General features: G+C 56.7%; 1 protein-coding gene across 1 annotated transcript in view; it reads right to left on the bottom strand.

Annotated features, from left to right (window-relative positions):
- Positions 1–17642, bottom strand: part of ELFN1 (extracellular leucine rich repeat and fibronectin type III domain containing 1) — a 77359-nt gene that overhangs the window by 26069 nt on the left and 33648 nt on the right. Inside the window, exon 2 of the mRNA XM_032145886.2 lies at positions 12422–12583. The gene's annotated coding sequence lies outside the window, so the exon portion shown is untranslated. The remainder of the gene's footprint in view (positions 1–12421; positions 12584–17642) is intronic.

The following is a 17642-nucleotide window of genomic DNA, read 5'->3' as shown; positions in this document are numbered from 1 at the left end:
GCTGGGGCAGAAGACCGTCCACTTCGCACCTGTTGTAGTAAAGGATGGGATGTACCCACCCCAGAACGTTCCAGGAGCCATAAGCCAGGGGCCTCTGGCAGTGAGTCACACAAAAGCTCCCATGGCACAGATGGAATCACTGAAGACCAGAGTGGGGAAGGGAGTGTCACAGAATCACGGGGGACCAAGGGAGACTTGAGCTTGGGCCTTCTCGTTCCCTTCCAGGACCTCCCTGTGCCATGGGCAGGGGTACTGATTGGCTTCAAAAACTCCTGGACAACAGATGGTGAGCAATGGTTTTGGGGGCAGTCCCTTCCTCAGAACACCCTCTTCGACTCTGACAGGCCTGGCTTCCTCTGGGCACTGAGGAAACACGTGATGGACTGAGCGTGGTGGGCTTGGCAGGTGCGTAACTCGATGCCCTGCAAATGGTGCCCATGAGAAGCCGAACCTTCATCTCACAGGCTGATGGCTTTAAGGCCCCAGCTGTTCTTCTTCCAGCCAACAAGGCGTTTAAAGCACTTACTATGTGCCAGGCGCCACGCTAGGGCATGGCACAGGGCAAATGGGATGCACTGTCCAGCAAGTTCGCTGCCTTGTGTGTGCCAGCGTGCCTGGAGTCACATCAAGAGATGCTTCCAATATTGGCCTCTGCCCCCCGAGAGCTTGACTCGCACACTTAGGCCTTGAGAGGGACAGGGATTTCCCCCGAGTTACACAGTGAGGTCATCTCTCTCCAAGGTGACACCCCTGTACCTCCCTCACATCAGGCCTGGTTGGGCAGCCAGGAGGAGGGTGAGTGAGTGATCAGCCATGTAACTGCCTCCCACCGGCTCTTCCTCCCCCAGTGCAAGTTGCTAAATCTCTCTGCGCCTCTCAGCTACCTCACAGGGATGAGAGACCTCATTACAGTAATGCCAGATAGCTTTTATCCAATGTTTAATTTTGCAACTGCTGACACATGTTTATTTAAACATGTTATTAAACACATAGAGACACTATGACGTGGAGAGTCCTCTGATCATTCTCATTTTCCAGAAGAGGAAACTGAGGCACAGAGAGAGTGCAAGGGACACGTTGGTAAGGGACACAGCTGGGACCTGGGCCCAGGCAGGATGGGTGTGGGGCTGCCTCTGTACCAGAGGCCACACACAGTCATCGGAGCATGCAAGGTCTGCTCACTAATTAGTAGTTGTTACTTTAGACAATAATACAATGATGTTCCATGTTACATAATGAAAGTAAGAGCTTACACTGTGGAAGAGAGATCCAAGTACTAGGTGCGGGGAGGGGGGCGGTGTTGGCTGCTGGGGGGAGGAAGGGATCCCACCACAGGAAGGGGAGAGAGGTGGTCTCCAGGGCCTGAGATGCACTGGAATAGGAAGGAGCTTTTAAGGAGCTCAGAAAGGCATCACAACCTGCTGAGGTTCTTGGCACACAAGCTGGCGCAAAGAGCCATCTGGTCTACCACCTGCCTGGTTAGATGGGGCCCGGTTATTGAAGGCGGTTTTCCATTCATTCATGCCACAAACCTGCACGCTGGTTCCCTGGCTCATGGCCTCGGTGTTCTGTGCTGTGCCTGGGTGGAGGCTGGGGACCCATTCCCGAGGCTTGTTGGGGCATAGCTGGCTGCCCCTTTCCCGCAGCTGTGTGGGCCTCCTGGCGGGTGTGAGCCAGCAGGCCTCTGGGAAAATCAAGAGCAGGCAGAGGAAACCTGGGGCCCACTGTGAGACAGACGTCTGCCCCCCGGCTGTTCCCATCTTCGTCTTCCCACTGGAGGAAAGGCAGAGACCTGGACTCCATCCAGGCTGGGCCTGAGTGCAAGGATAGTGGCTTCCCTGGGACGGGGAAAATGGGCAGAGGGTGGGGTTTAAAAGGAGAGGTGTCTGGCTGGGACATCTCCAGGCAGCATCAGGCTCGCAAAGGACACTGTGCCAGGATGCTGTCAGCTGAGTCTTATTTCTGGGCTGAGAAAGGGGAACCCAGGACATGGAGTGCCGGGTGGTTGGGGCTGGGGTTTGCAGAGGAGATGGTGGGGGAGGCCCCCACCTGAGTGCCAGTGGCTGGGGCTGGGGCTTGCAGAGGCGGTGCGGGGGGAGGGTTTGTAGAGGTGATGGTGGGGAAGGGTTTGCAGAGGTGATGGTAGGGGAGGCCCCCCCCACCTCCTAGCCGTTTGCTCCTGGCCTGATCCCAGTGCTTCAAACCCCGCCATTGGGGGAGATTCCTCTGGGCCCTGTTGTATCTTTGGTTTTCAAGAAGACGCCAAAGGTCTGCCAACAGATCTGGAAAGGGCAGTGTCCTCACAGAATCAGTCTGTGGCCCCATCCAAACTCGGCTCCTCCTTCTGTCAGTTGAGGGAGGGAGGGAGGGAGGGAGGGCACTGCGAGGGCTGGGAGGCTTGGGGAACAACAGTGCCATCTCTAAGACACAGGGGTCTCCAGGGGTGGGTGTGTCCAGAGGGCCCTGGCTGCGGAAGAGGGAATTAGACGCGGCTGCCTAACCCAGAGCTGGTTCTGTTGGTGGGCGGGGCCCTGTTGGTGGGCGGGGCCCTGTTGGTGGCTTGGGTCCTGTTGGTGGGCGGGGCTCTGTTGGTGGGCGGGGCCCTGTTGGTAACCCCTGGGGGTGGAGATGGAGGCACTCATTCAACCCCGGATGTGATGCAGGCGGTCAGGACCCTGGACAGCTCCGGGCTGGTCCCAGACACTCTTGGGGGCAAAAAAAGAGGGAGCTCACGTTTCCAGCCTCCTGTGCATCCCAGCCTAAGAACCCCTGGAGTATGGCTCCGCGGAGGTGAGATTCTCAGGAAGAGAAATGAGGGCAGAGGCCCAAGACCCTTCTGTCCAGGACAGGATGCCAGAGAGGTCAGAGCTGAGGTCCACAAACCAATGAATGGGCGAGAGGGAATCTGAACCAACACGGCCAGGGAGAGGGGCCTTTCTGGAGTCCTAGAGTGGCTCCATCATTAACTTCAGCGTGACCGAGGACCTCAGCTTCCCCAGCCAGAACACAGATGGAACAGTCTCCTGGTGGGGTGACCGCACATCCTGGTCCGCCCTACTGTCCCGATGTCACTACAAACGCCGCCTCTTTGTACTCTCAGAAGTGCTCTGGTTTGGACACTAAATTACATGGTCAGCGTCTCTCTGGGCACCCTTTGCATTCAAAGCATGCTAACGATTTCCTCATATTTCAACTTTTAGCAAGAAAGGCTTTCAGCCAGGACCAAGGAGAGGCCCTGTGGATAGGTCAGTCACCCCCGACGCTACTTCCCATTATCCAGTCAGGCCCACTGAGGGTGACCCACTCTCCCTTCTTCCCACAAGGTACTGCGGCCCCAGGGTGTCCAGAGGAATGAGTGGCCAAGACCTTTCATTGGTCCCTATTCTCCTCTTCCTCCTTTACTAATTGAACTCCAAATTTAAGCTGGACCCACCTAAATACTACATTTCTAGCTTCCCTTGCAGGTAGGACCACATTCTAGCCAATGGGGCGTGGAGTTGAAGTGTTCCACCGGTGAACGACTCCCTTAAAAGGAATGGGCATGCATGCTCCTTGCCAGCTGGGATGCAGATGTGATGGTGAGAGCGGGAGCAGCCACCGTGGTTCCAGACATGCAAATTGCAGGTGATGGTGACACAGCCACCCTACCAGCCCTGGGCCCTGACTTCTGGCTGTTTGTGAAAGAGAAATAAACTTCTATCTTATTTAAACTACCGTTCTTCAACAGCTTGTCCTACCTAATACAGATGAGAGGCTTCTCGCTCAGATGAGCAGATTACAAGGGAGGAGGCCTGGCACAATCTGGAGGTACTCTGTGCATATGGGGAAGGGAGGAGAAGCAGGACTACAACTTCCTCCTCCCCTGCAATCTGTCCCTGACATGCCCAATTTTCTTTATCCCACCCTGGCACCACAGCCCCACCCTGGCCGTCCCTATACGCTGCACATGCCACGCGAGGTGGAGACGCCACTGTTTCTGCCATCTCTCATACCCAAAAGCACCCTGTGCCCCTCTAAGTTCCACACACTCTTCCTTCCTAGAAGGCCACTCTGATCTGTCTGATTCTCTGAGGTCTGCATGCATGCACTGTTCCTCTCTGGGAGGGTCAGGGCCCCCCATGAACCACATCCCCAGCCAGGCCTGGGCTCCCAGGGGCACAGCTAAGGCTCCAGCTTCCCCCACACCTTCCTCTGAGTGGAGCACACAGTAGGACCGTAGCATGTGCTTGCAGACTGGGCACACTGCCTACCTCCACCTGCCCCTTCCTGGGTGTCCCAGAGTCTCAGCATGTCAGCTGAGCATGCCTGGAACTGCGGCCCACTGAGGTGCTCATGGCATCTCAGGGCCATGCTGCAAGCGGCCAGGCCAGGATGCTCCAACGTCCTGAGCAGCCTAAGCTAGGGCAGGCAGAGAGCCCCACGGGCTGCTCCAGGTGCCTGTGATCTCCATGCAGAGAACAGCAAGGCTGCAATACTGGAGTGTGGGCGGCTCTCCTGGGCTCCGGCTCCGGGCAGATGCACGGCCCCTGTCTGCCTCTATTTCCTGCGTGCGGCGGCACCACTGACGCCCATTGCTCAGGGCTGTGGTGTTACGGAGAGGCTGCATCTAGAAGGTGCTCAGTAAATGTGTCCTTCTCCTTCCACGCCTTTCCCCCTCCTCCCTCCTGCACACTCTGGCAGAGAAGCAGCTCCTTGAGCTCTGAGCCACGTCTCTCCAGATCAAATCATTGCTATGAAAAAACAGCAGCCCTGTCTGCTAATTTCCCTCTGGCTCCCATGCCCCGTGCCGGCCGCCTGCGCCCTGGCCCCTGCAGATCCTCCTCTTCTCCCGACTCTCCTTCCTCTCCCCTCCCCCTCCATGGCTGCCGTCAAGACAGGCCTTGGCGCTGGCCTCCTCCCCAGGCCCTCCAGTTTCCCTGCACGCTCTCTGACCCACTTTAGCTGCTGGATTCACAGTTTCCCGGGTGGGGCTGGGGGAGCGCGGCTGCAGCCCTGGCTGTGAGTCACTGGGGCTGAGTTTGCAGGGGGAGGGGACGGCTATGACATGCATGCAGCCCCCAGGGGTCATCACGCGACATGTATGCACAGGGATGCCTACACCTGTGTGTGCAGAATGTGGATATCCTTGCACATGCAGGGGACCTGGGGATCACACCTGTGCAGGCATGTAGCTGGGTCAGCCTGGCGCACGCAAACACGCATGCACACACAGACATACGCCCACGTCCAGCGGCAGGAAGGAAGGCAGCTGAGGCTCTGGAGGGAGGATGGGGGAGAAAGACTCAGTGGCACCTGCCCAGAGGGCTCACCGGGCACATGCCAGGGCCCCAAGAGGGCTTCAGACTTTACCCATGCTGTCACCTCACCACATGCTGTGTGAGCCCCTGGGGCCTGGGCCTCCACAGCACACAGCACGATGACCCTAGACCCTCTGGCTGTGGGACCAGCAGGGAAACCTGGAATTAGCTCAAGCCAAGGCTGGATTGCAGGGCAGGAGGACCTCAGGGTGGGCAGAACCTTGGGGTAGGCAGGACCTCAGGGTGGGCAGGACCTTGGGGTGAGCAGGGGATGGGAACAAGTGGAAGAGGAGCAGGCATAGCTGAGAGGGCTCCTGGCTTCTCATTCACTTACTCAGAGACCTTCACCCCCAACTCACTGAGGAGGAGCACAGAGAGGTTACGTGACTTGCCTCTGTGTGCACAGCGGGTGAGCAATGGCGCCCACAGTTAAACCTGGGCCTGGGACAGATCCCTCCTGCTGGGTGCCAAAGAGCAGGTCAGAGACCAGGGGTCAGAGGCCAGAGTTCAAAGTCGGGGGTAGGGTCTGTGAAGGGAGGAGGCCAGAGGTCAGGCTGAAAGACAAACTCTACAGCAGGGATGGGCAAACTGGGGCCGGAGGCAGCCTTCAGGAGCCCTGACCCAGGGGGAGGAGGGAACCTCCAGGGCCTGCCCAGTGGGAGAGGCCAGAGGCAGGGGGCTGGGCATCTGCAGCCACGCCTTCTGTCTGCTAATTAAGTTACAGGAGTCACAGGATGTAAATTACAGGAGGAAATTAAAAGACAAATGAAGATCTAGGAGCAGAAGCTGGATCCCCACAGCCTGGCCTGCCTGCAGGAGGAGGCTGATTGCAGTGGGGAAGGGGCTTTCCAGGAGGCAGAAGTGGGCAGGGGACCCAGGTGCTGGGGAGGGGAAAGGAACAGCTCCCTTCTCATTCAGGATGGCCCACGGGGCGACTCCGTCCAGGCTGGGCTTGGGCAGTCCCAGGTGTGTGCAGAGGGGAGATAGGATGGAGGCAGGGGAAGCCCTTGTAATGGGCTCCTGTGAGGAGAAGCAGCCAGGTGTGGGATGGAGGCGGAAGCAGGGAGAACCCAGGCTGGGGGAATGGATGGCCCTGGAGGATGCCCCAGAATGGGCCGTGGCTCATCTCACAAATGCCAGCATGCAACCTTGTGAATACCACCAGGACAAGGTCTATTGCCTGGCAACTAGTAGGTTCCAAACAACTACCTGGCAAACGAATAAGACATATAGTAAGCACCAACCCAAAGGCAGCAATGACTGCCGTGGGCAAGAGAACGGCTCAGGTGTTGGCTGCTACCTTCCTAATGACAAGGAACAGACTTAGCTGGCGTATTCCCTTCTCCTTCACCTCTACCCCACTTCCCAGTTTCCTGCCTGGGATGCAGATACAATGGCCAGAGGTGTGGCAGCCATCCTGAGGCCATGAGGACAAACGTCCGCAGCGGCAGAACAGGAAGCTACAAGGAACCTGGGCCATTGACAACCCCCTTAGGCTGTGTACCAGCTCCACTGCTGCCCTCTTTGCATAAGAAAAATGACCCCCACGTGGGGTTCAACCATGCAGTGTTTGGGTTTGTCTTGCGCAGCCAAATTCAGTCCCTAGCTGACACGGCATAAAATACGACTGAATCATTTTATGAGAAAGTTACTCTCACTTTAAAACTCTTGATTACAACAAGAAGAAAGTCTCAGATCAGGGTTGGTGAGTCTTGAACCCCTCTGCACACTTACTGCTCTCCCTTTTTAATAAAGCAATAGCAGGCCTTGGGCTCTGAGCCTCCCCCAGGGCTACAGCATCCAAGTAGAATTTAATAACATTGTTTTGTTTCCACTGAATTTATTTTTATGATTATGAATTCTATTTATGGCAAGAGAGGCTTGCTTTCCATTTGTAGTAGTGCTATAAAGCTTCCCTTTTAAATAAACGTATTTAAGTTTTTAAAAAGTGAATGGATTTAGAGGAAGGCGGTAGGCTTGAAGTGGGAGGTGGTGTGGGGGGTGAACAGACAGCTCCGGTGGGGATGCTGCCCAACCCTGCACTGCTGCTTTGAGGGACAGTCTGCCCCAGGTAGGGGGAGCCGGCAGGGCTGGGGTGGTTAAGCCTGGCCCCTCCGCATGCTGGGGGCTGAGCCTCTGTTCTGAGAGGGTTTGTTCCGCCTGGAGACAGGGGATGGGTTTCCCTTGGGGCTGGGGAATCTCTAGAAGATGCAGCCTCAGAGGCGTAGGCTGGTCAACTGGGCGATGAGCTGTGGGCAGTGACTTGAAGCTGACCTGGTCACTGAGCCACTAACTCAACGTCCCAGGTTCCTTCCAGCCCGCCCGTGTGAGGCACGACTTCAAATGCGGGGGCTCCGGGAGCCGGTGTGACCTTTTGCTGATTAGCTCGCGCTGTTTGCTCAGCAGCTGCCAGCTGATCTCTGGACGGCGGCTCAACACGCCAGCCACAGCCGCCTGTCACCCTCTGGCAGATAAATAATTGCTCCCGGAGAGGTGGGGGAGGGGAGCCAGGCGTGCGGCAGTGCTGGGGGAGTGGCACGTGGGGTGCGGGCATTGGCAAGGTGGCCTTGGGCGAGTCGCTGGGATGCCAGCGCTGCACTTCAGCAGCACCTCTGCTGGCAAGGACATCGCCCCCACTCTCCAGAGAGGGAAACTGAGACCTACGGAGGGGAAGGGGCTTGCAGAGAGGATCTGGGCTCACCTCTGTGGGCTCCCAGGCCCTGCTGTCCTGAACAGGTCTCTGCCTCCTATCACAGCCGCCAGCCTCTCTCCCTGGTGCTGAACGGGTCCAGCCAAGGTCACCCAGGGTCACAGGATACCAGAGAGCCCCTTCTAGACTCTCAATCACTGCCTGGATAAAAGCACCTTCTAGGGACCAGGCCTTGAACGCAGGAAGTGGAGGAGAGCGGCAGGGGCATTAGAAGCTGGGAAACTTCAACTCACTGAGTGACAAAAGGATGTCCCTAGAAGGGATCTCGGAAACAATGCATCCCACCCCAAGTTCCTGAGGAAGACTCAGCGGAGCGGCTGCCTCCACCGTCAGACTGCGCGGGAGCCAGGGCCCATCTGTCTTGCCACCTGCCTTCTGAGGTGGGCCGGGCTGGGAAGCGTCCCATCTACTCATTCAACAAACATTTATGCGCTCTCTCCCACCTGCCGGGCCCTGAGGCTCACAGCACAGAGCCTGCAGCCTGGGGCTGAAGCGAGAGAGAAGACAGATTTCAGGCCCGGCGAGGACTCCGGAGGCTATGGGGCTGGAGTGATCCCACCAGGCTGCAGTGAGCCTGGAGGAGCCCGAACTTGGGCTGGGATGGAAGGACAGGTATCTCTGGGTAGAAGGAAAGAACTAACACGGATGGAGCTTCGGTGTTCCGGAGACTGCTGAGTTCCCATTCCATGCTCAGGGCAATACCCAGGGCGGTCGAATGAGTATCTACTTGATGCCAGGCAGTCTACACATCCCACTGAACACTTCCCTCCCAAGGGGCCTTATTTTCCCCATTTTATAGATAAAATGTGGGCAGAGACTTGAAGCTGTCCTGATAAAAGATAAGAGAGAAAAGAGGGAGGTCAGAGGTAGAAGACGACTTGCCCAGCATTTCACATCCAAAACCCAGCAGGGCAGAGGTGGTCTGACTTTTAAAAAGGAAAGAAAGGCTGGGTGTGGTGGCTCACATCTGTAATCCCAGCACTTTGGGAGGCTGAGGCGGGCGGATCACTTGAGACCAGGAGTTTGAGACCAGCCTGGCCAACATGACGAAACCCCATCTCTACTGAAAATACAAAAATTAGCCGGGCATGGCAGCAGGTGCCTGTAATCCCAGTCACTTGGGAGGTTGAGGCAGGAGAATGACTTGAAAATTGGAGGCGGAGGTTGCAGTGAGCCGAGATCACACCATTGCACTCCAGCCTGGGCAACAGGGCAAGACTCCATCTCAAAAAAAAAGAAAAAAAAAAAAAAAGAAAAGAAGGCTGGGTGCCGTGGCTCACACCTGTAATCCCAGCACTTTGGGAGGCCGAGGCAGGCGGATCACGAGGTCAGGAGATCGAGACTATCCTGGCTAACAGGGTGAAACCCCGTCTCTATTAAAAATACAAAAAATTAGCTGGGTGTGGTGGTGGGCACCTGTAGTCCCAGCTACTCAGGCCACTGCCCTCCAGCCTGGGCGACACAGCGAGACTCCTTCTCAAAAAAAAAAAGAAAAGAAAAAGAAACAGACAAACTTGGGGGACAGGGTGTTCCAGGCAAAGGAACCCCCAACATGAAAAGACACAGAGAGGGAAGGTCTGTAGCTGCCACCAGGCATCTCAAGCAAAGCCCAGCTCACGCCTCCCAACCACTGTCCCATCCCCAACAGCTGTGCAATGGCCTGGGGTCCTCACAGTCCAGTCTGCTGGCCTCACCCTAACTGTCCGCACTCTGCCGCAGCCCTGTGGGCCTCTGTGTTCTGTCTGCCACAGTGTGGGTCTCAGTCTGGAGGCCAGAGGGTTCCTGGGCTCCTGGCACGGTCCGAGCTGCTGCCCCCTCCCCCAGACTGCCCTGTCTTCCCAAGAGCTCCCAGCCCAGGGAAGCCCCATTGAGAGAGGGTCTGTGGGGACACCCTCACATTTCAGGTGGGGATACTGTCACCCACAGAGGGGGAAGGTGCAGGTAACTGTCACAGGGCTTTGCTCCAGTTGGGGATCAGCACAGATTGGATGAATACATGAAGAACTGAAAACTGGGATTTCCGTTTCTGAGTGCGCTTTCTCCCTCTCTCGCTCTCTCTGGCTCTCATTCTCTCCCTCTCATTCGCTCTCTCTCACTCTCTCGCTCTCTCTTCAAGGTTTTTCCTTCCCATGTCTCTCTGAGCCTCTGGCTGTCTCCTCCTTTTTCTGGAAGTCTCTATATTTTCTGGGTCTCTCTGTTCCTCTCTCATCTCCTCCTCTTCCCACACTCCCTGCCCTTGCCTCCCCTCCCCTCCTCTGGCCTCTGGATGTTTGGGGCACAGGCTGAGAAGGGGTCCCACAGGCTGGCCTCAGTGGCAGCTACCACCCACCTCTGTGCAGCGGACCCAGCCCAGGTTCATTCCCTCATTTCCACTTTCTAGTAAAACCAACAGACCCACATGGAACACAGTCTGCACACAGGGAGGACACCACTCCACTCTGGAGACCAGCCCCCCGAACCTGGTCCACATGTTCCCAGGGGGAGGGGGATCTTTCCTGAAATACAAAGGTGGTATCAAGGTCAGCAGGGCTTGGAGGGATCCCAGATTGGAAGGAGGGACTATCCCACTGGGGAGGAGGAAGACCACAGATGGGGCCAGGTAGGGGCTGGCGACTGAGTCCCTGCTGATCCTGGCTCGGGCGGGGCAGCCCACCTTGCCGCAGGGAACTCCAGGCTGGGGGCCTGGCACACCTGGGACCTCGCCCCCACTTTGTGAAGATTTTGCTGGGTGGTCTCGGGAGTGAGTCCCTTCCCCTCTCTGGGCTTCGAGTTCCTTATCTATACAACGAGAAGTTGGGTTCATGATCCCGAAGGTGCCTTCCAGCCCTAATATTCTAGGCAGTATTCAAGGCAGCAGAGCGGGACAGAGCTAACAGCAGCAGTGGGCCAGGGGCTGGGGCCTGGGTAGGGAGCAGCCTGCTCTGGGGACCCCATTGCCTGCCGGCCTTTGTGGGAAGGAAGGAGAAAGACATGCAGAAACTAACCCTGGCCTGTGAGTTAGAGGAGACCTATGGCCCCGATCTGACTCTGAATCACTATGGGGCCCCCCTGGGCCTCAGTTTCCCCACCTGTAACATGAGACAGCTGCAATGGATGAGACTTGAGGGCCTCCCAAATTGGAGATGCTACAAGCTGTTGACAGGGCCAATGCTGTGGGTGGAACCCCTCCCTACCAAGTCCTGGTGAGGCTTTCAAATAAGGCCATAGTGGCAGGGGTGAGGGGGCAGGATAGAGCCTGGGAAACGAGGTCCTCTGGGATCCCTCCCCAGAGCCCAGTTCAACTTGTCTTCCTGAGAAGCCTCCCTCTAAAAGCTGCGGAGAGGTCTGGGGAACCATCTGACCACCAGCAGAAAAAGGCAAGCCTTGGGAGGTTCTAGATGGATTGTCTGTCCCCCCATGTAACAAAGGAGAGAACCCGAAAATTCCCAGATGCCTTCCTCTTGTGGTCCATTGGAATTGGCAGAACATAAGCAACACAACCACTTTAAATAAATTCAATATATAGAACTCTTTAATATGGAAGACAAGCTATTTATTGAGGAAACCCACAGTCTAAAATCCAGACTTTTCAGTATACTGTGTCACTTAACAATAGCGCCTCCTTCTGGTCAAGTTAGATATTACAACTGAGCTCTATTAGACAAAGAAACTGCATAACAGGACCTGCTAAATTTGAAAACTGCTGAGTTGGAGTCCCAGAACTGGGTGAAGTACAGTTGCCCATATCCAAAGTACAGTTGCCCAGAGAGGACATATCTGCTACTTCTGAAAAATGCTGCAGAAAAAGAACTTGTCCAGCTACCTTCCCACTGCAGGATGAAACTCAGAAAAGACACAATGTAACTGGGTCACCAAAAGATCTGGCAAGCCATTGGGATGGAGACCTCCACCCGCCTATTCACCTAGACATTCAATTCAACATTTGTATATATTTTTCCAGACAAGAACCTGTTTCAAATACATACTGCAAGTCAGTATTAACCTATGTGACCTATGCCATGTTATTCACATAGTGGTTTTACGCTCAAACGCTGGACCATATCTGTTCACAAAAGTGGTGGAAGATAAAGTCTCCTCTAATCCTCAGGGCTGATCCTGGCTTGTCAGGGAAGGATAATGGGCACACCCCGAGTATGGCCACCACCTACTTAGACCATTTCTGGGTCCCCTGGCAGCCCCAGGCTCCTTTTGTCCAATTCCGAGGCCACCCCTGCAGCCTCTGTCCACTCCCTTCATCTGAGGGCAGCGCCACTGAACAAGAGTCAATCCCTAAGAAACGCTTATTTCTGCAGGACACCTGGCTCTGTCTCCATCTCCTTCCATGCACACCTACTCACAGGTCATTAGGAATTGCTCCTGTCCCCCTTCTCTGCAACCCCCTGTGGAGAGCATGAGGAACAAGAGCACGCCTTACTTGTGCGTCAGGGCCTGCCAACGACCTGGGGTACCAGCGAGGAACAGGCTGGAGGATTCCTCCCTGCTGGGCTCAAAGACATGTTCGCCTCATTCCAGCACACAGAAGGACAGCCTGGGTCCAGACAAACTGTAGGACAAATGGTCACCAAGGCAGCTGCACCTGCACAGAGACAGAAGGGAGGAGGGTGAGGAGGGATGGAGCACCGCCTCCTGCAGCCGTCTCAGCTGCTGGAAGACCCCATCTGCTGGAGCCACCAGCTGTCGGTCACACGTGTTGGAATGCAGGTACGTCACACCTCAAGAACAAATCAGAGAGGGTGGGGACTTCCTGACACACAGAGCAGGCTGACAAACGGAGCCACATGCCAGCCGGGATAGAGGGGAGAGGAGCCAACAGCAGATGCAAGATATGAGCTGAACTGCAGAGCGAGGGAGTTGCCAGACCTGTGGTCACTGCAACCAATTCCAGCTCTAGTCACTTGGCGGTGGCCCAGGTGTTTGGGGTAAAGGTGGGGCCCACCTCTGGGGCTGCAGCCCCAGAGGCTCTGGGACCGTTGGGTCCATGGGAACCTTCCAGGCACATCGCATCCAACATCCCTCCATGAGGTGAAGGCAGATGAAGCAACAGCTGGACTGATTAGGTAGAGACCCTGGGCGTGCTCACCAGAACTGCTCCATCCCTGGCAGGGCCCTCTCCCTGGCATCTCCCACCCCAGCTGCCTGGGAGCAGAGGATGCCAAGTGCCAGGCCAGGCCAACAACCAAGAAGGAAACTAAGTCCGGAGGCAGAAGCCTCAGGCCCAAGCCCAGCTCCGTGCTGTTCTGCTGAGCGAGATAACTTGGGCTGGTCAGTGAACTATGCTGCCCACAGGTCAGGTCATTCATCCACCCACTGGATCAATCCCAGGAAGCTTTGCACGCCCAGCTCTGGTGCTGAGGATTCTCCAGGCCCCATCTCATTTCACCAGCATAGCTGCTTCCTTCACCATGAGGAGGCACCTGATCCCCATTTTGCAGATACAGAAACTAAGGCTGATAAGGGAAGTTGTCCTGCCAGGATCACACAGCTGGGGTGTGGTGCAGAGCCCAGCCCCATGAATGATACCCTTGCACCTGGAGGGCAGGAGGGGAAGTGCTGTGGGGTGCTGGTGGGGTGCAGGGACCAGAGGAGGTGGTGTCTGCAAGACAAAGGGGGGTTCTGGGTGCAAAGGGCTTCGTGAGGTTGGTGCAGAGGTGGGGTTTGGCACTGGGCTCTGCTGTTCCTGAGCCCCTGGAGGCTGAGGGAGCCTCAGAAGGCCCTGGTGGGGGCCAGGAGGGGCCCCCTGTTCTGTCTGCCCGTGCCCTGCTCCCCTCCAGGGCCGGAGCAAGTGCTAGAAGGCGAGCAGGAACCTGTCGCTGGGGGAAGTGTGTGTGTTCAAATAGATGAGTGAGTGGCATGTAATTACCTAAAATTGTGGGTTAGAAGCGGATGTAAATAACCAAAAAATACGTGGGGAAGTGGGGGGATGCTCATCAGTTAGAGATAATTACTTAACCACTAATTGAAATAATAATGGTGTGTATTTGAATATGCTAATGAGGCTGAACCTGTGTTGGAAAAGGTAACTAAAATAAAATAAGAGGAAGCTTCCAGGCCCACAACCCGCTCTGCCCAGGCCTTTGCCCCGTGAGCCCCCCTGCCATCTACCCAGCCCGTGCCCCCTTCCTCTGCTTGGTCCTGCCCAAGGCCCCTCCCAGGGCACCCATTAGCCCCAGGGTTGCCCTTGCTTCCCGCGCTGGGAGGGCAGATGCTGCGATGCAGGGCGTTTGCCCACCAGCCTCCCGCAAAGCCCCAGGGAGAGGTAGGAATGCACGCTTGTGGAGTGCCTACTGTATACCCAGCCCAGCTCTGCAAAGCACTCCATGTTACAGACTAGCAGACAGGCATGTGCGGCCAGCCTGCAGTCACGTGGAGGGGTCGGGCCAGGACGCGGATTTCCAGCTGCTCTCGGACTTTCCAGCAAAGCCATCCAAAAGCGGAACAGCCAGACATCACGGGACCACCGTGTCACTGTGAGCAGAGGCCCAGACCCCTTGGGAGCGGGCTCTGCATGTTCTCACATGCGTGTGCTGGGCACAATGTGCACGTCAGGGCACCTGCCCTGGAGCTTTTCACTCTCCATTAGCGTCACAAGCAGACTGTGAGTGTACACAGACATGTATGTGCGTGCACACATATGTACACGTGTATATGTGTTGCACATGTGTGCACATACACATGAACTCACACAGGCATGCGCACACAGAGGCATGCACACTCAACACACACAGGCACACCCATCGCTCTCCATAAAGGCTCCCTCAGACACATTCAGGCCCAGGCATCCAATGCACCACCTCGGGCACAGCCTGAGCTTTAACCCAACATCCTGCCTAGCATCTGTCAACGCATGGCACCCGAGGGGCTGGACACAAGGTGGGGTGCAGGGGCCCACTCATCCACTCTGTAGAAGCCAGCCAGGCCTGGAGGGTGGTCTCTCGGGGCTGTGCACTTTACAGAGTGAAGGTGATTAGACAACCTCACAGTGGCCCTTGCATTGCTGCTAGAAACCGATGCTTCTGAAGAGCCAGCATCGATCAGGCATTCGTGGGGTCGCTGGTGATCTAACACGCAGCAGCTGCTGGCCCAGGGGCTGCACTGGGAAGGCGCGGCGGGGGGGGGCACACCCAGATTTGCTTGTCATGGAGATTCAGGGTGCTGTGGGTGGCAGCAGTGCATGGTGGGACTTGGAGGATGTGGAACTGCTGGTTTTTTTTTTTAGACAGAGTCTCACTCTGTTGCTCAGGCTGGAGTGCAGTGGTGCCATCTTGGCTCACTGCAACCTCTGCCTCCCGGGTTCAAGCAATTCTCTGCCTCAGCCTCCGGAGTAGCTGGGATCACAGGCAGCTGCCACCATGCCTGACTAATTTTAGTATTTTTAATAGAGACAAGGTTTCACCATCTTGGCCAGGCTGGTCTTGAACTCCTGACCTCATGATCCACCCGCCTCGGCCTCCCAAAGTGCTGGGATTACAGGTGTGAGCCACGGTGCCCAACCAGTTGCTGGGTTTTGAAGAAGTGGTGGCTCCTGCCCTTGTATGTGGTCCGCGGTGGCTCGGAGGAGGAACCCAGAGGGAGGCTAGGCTGGCAGCTCAGCGACACCACCACTGCCGTGACCTTGACAAGCCCCTGAAATGCTGTGCCTCACTTTCCCTCCCTGCAGAACCAGGACGATCGTGACCATCCCTTTGTTGGAATGCAGGCTCACAGTCCAACCTCGTCTGGAACCACAGGCCGGGAAGCCTCAGAGACCACTGGGCTGGAGGGGTCAAAGCTAAGAACCCACCCTGGAAAATACACAGGCAGTTTTGTCTGTGATATTCAGGGGCTCATCAGACCTCCCTGAGGACCATCCCGGGACACTAAGACTCTACTTTACAGAAGGGCAATGAATCTGTGCAGGATGTTGTAGACAGGAAACCGAGGCCCAAAGCCATCCACTGAATTGCCATGAGCCAGAAAGGGCAGGGGCCCAGAGGGACAGCAGCCCCCCGAGGCGAGGGTAAACTGAGGCTCCGAGCAGCTGATCACACAGGTGCACAGTGAGGCTGTGAGGCCTGCCGTCTGAGGTGCCCACTGTGTGCCGTCGGAAGGGGTGCCCAGTGGTGCCCTCGGGCAGGCGGTGGCGGCTGCCACGCTGGACTCACTCCCCTGGCACCCTGGCGGTTGGGGGTGGGGGCTCCTCCTCCTCCTGCCAGGACGAGGAACAACTCATCAACTTGCAAATGTCCGGGTGAGAGGGTTGGAAAAATGAAGGCGCCCAAACTTGACATTTGCATTTCAAACACTTATATCAGCAAAACAAATAACAGTAATTATACCATTTGCATATTTTGTGCGATGATTGTTTAGCGAGGTGGGGAGGAGGGGCGCCTGCTGATGCCAGCAGCCCAGCCTCCCGCACAGCTGTGCCGCCCCGCCCAGGGTCCCTGCTGCCCTGTACCTCCATGCTGCCCACCCCTGGGCCCTGTGGGTGTGACGTGCAGCCCTTGGGCTGCTCCCTCCAGCGGGATCTGCCCTCTGGCCACTGGGTGTCCCTCTGTTCTCCAATACGCCCTCCCCCCGCAGCAGGTCCCCACCTCTGTCCTCTGTACTTGCTGTGCCCCCGACCTGGGAGCCTCTCGCAGACCCACCCAGGCTGGCTCCTCTGTTCAGGGCCCATCCTCACTGTCCCCGCCTCCACATTCTGATGGGGACATGCACGGCTGGGCTGCCTTCTCTCCAGCCCGGAGCTCCATGAAGCTCTAAGCTGACCTTGAGCCCTGGTGGACAGGGCTGACCCTTGGTGTGGGGCCTGCCTAGCCCACACCCTAGCATACAGCAGGCGCTCAGCAGGCAGGGGACGTTCCCACTCAAGTCCTTGCCCGGCACTGGGCACCTGGCTGGGGAGGGGTGCTCAGGCCTGGCACTGACCTCGCAGGGATGACATGACGTGGGGTCTCAGAGTGAGGGAGACGGGACTCACAAGCAAGGGCAGTGGGTGATCTGACTGCGTACCCCAGGTCACACTCAGGACCCCAAGCTGACCCCAACCTAGTACTGCTGTGGGTGGAGCCTCCTGGGGTGGGGAAGAGTCGAGACCCAGTGACCCACATGGCTCTGTGTGTATCACCATGTGTTTACGGAGGGTCTGGCTGTGTGTGAGAACGTGTGCACATGCACGTGTGTGTGTGCGCATGTGTGTGTATACATGTGTGCGTGTGTGCATGCATGTGTGCTTGTGTGTGCATGTGTGAGTGTCTGTGTGCTTGTGTGTGTGTATCGTAGGTTCTCCAGGCAATGCTGGTCCTTTTGTCTGGATCAGGACCAAGAGACTGGGTCTCTGGGTGCCCATTCCCCACAGCCCAGTTTTGGGGTGAGGAGGGGGAGAGTATGGCCTCCAGCGGCGCTGGGAAAAGGAGGTGGCCCCACCCACCAGCCCACTCACAGCTGGCAGGGTCCCCCACCCAGAGGCCACCATGGCTGGCTGCAGGCTCCCTTCTCCTGAGCGGCAGCCATAACAAGAACAACAGCGGCTGTGCACCTGTCGCAAACGCCAGGCCCTCCCATGGGCTGACTTGCAGAATCATCCTCCAGCCCCACGAGGAGGTGGAAACTCCAGCCTTATTATCCCTGTTTTCAGATGGAGAAACTGAGGCACA

This window comes from Hylobates moloch, unplaced genomic scaffold (assembly GCF_009828535.3).
Source record: "Hylobates moloch isolate HMO894 unplaced genomic scaffold, HMol_V3 SCAFFOLD_24, whole genome shotgun sequence".
In the NCBI taxonomy this organism is placed as follows: Eukaryota; Metazoa; Chordata; class Mammalia; order Primates; family Hylobatidae; genus Hylobates; species Hylobates moloch.
This window is presented reverse-complemented; position numbering and strand designations above follow the sequence as displayed.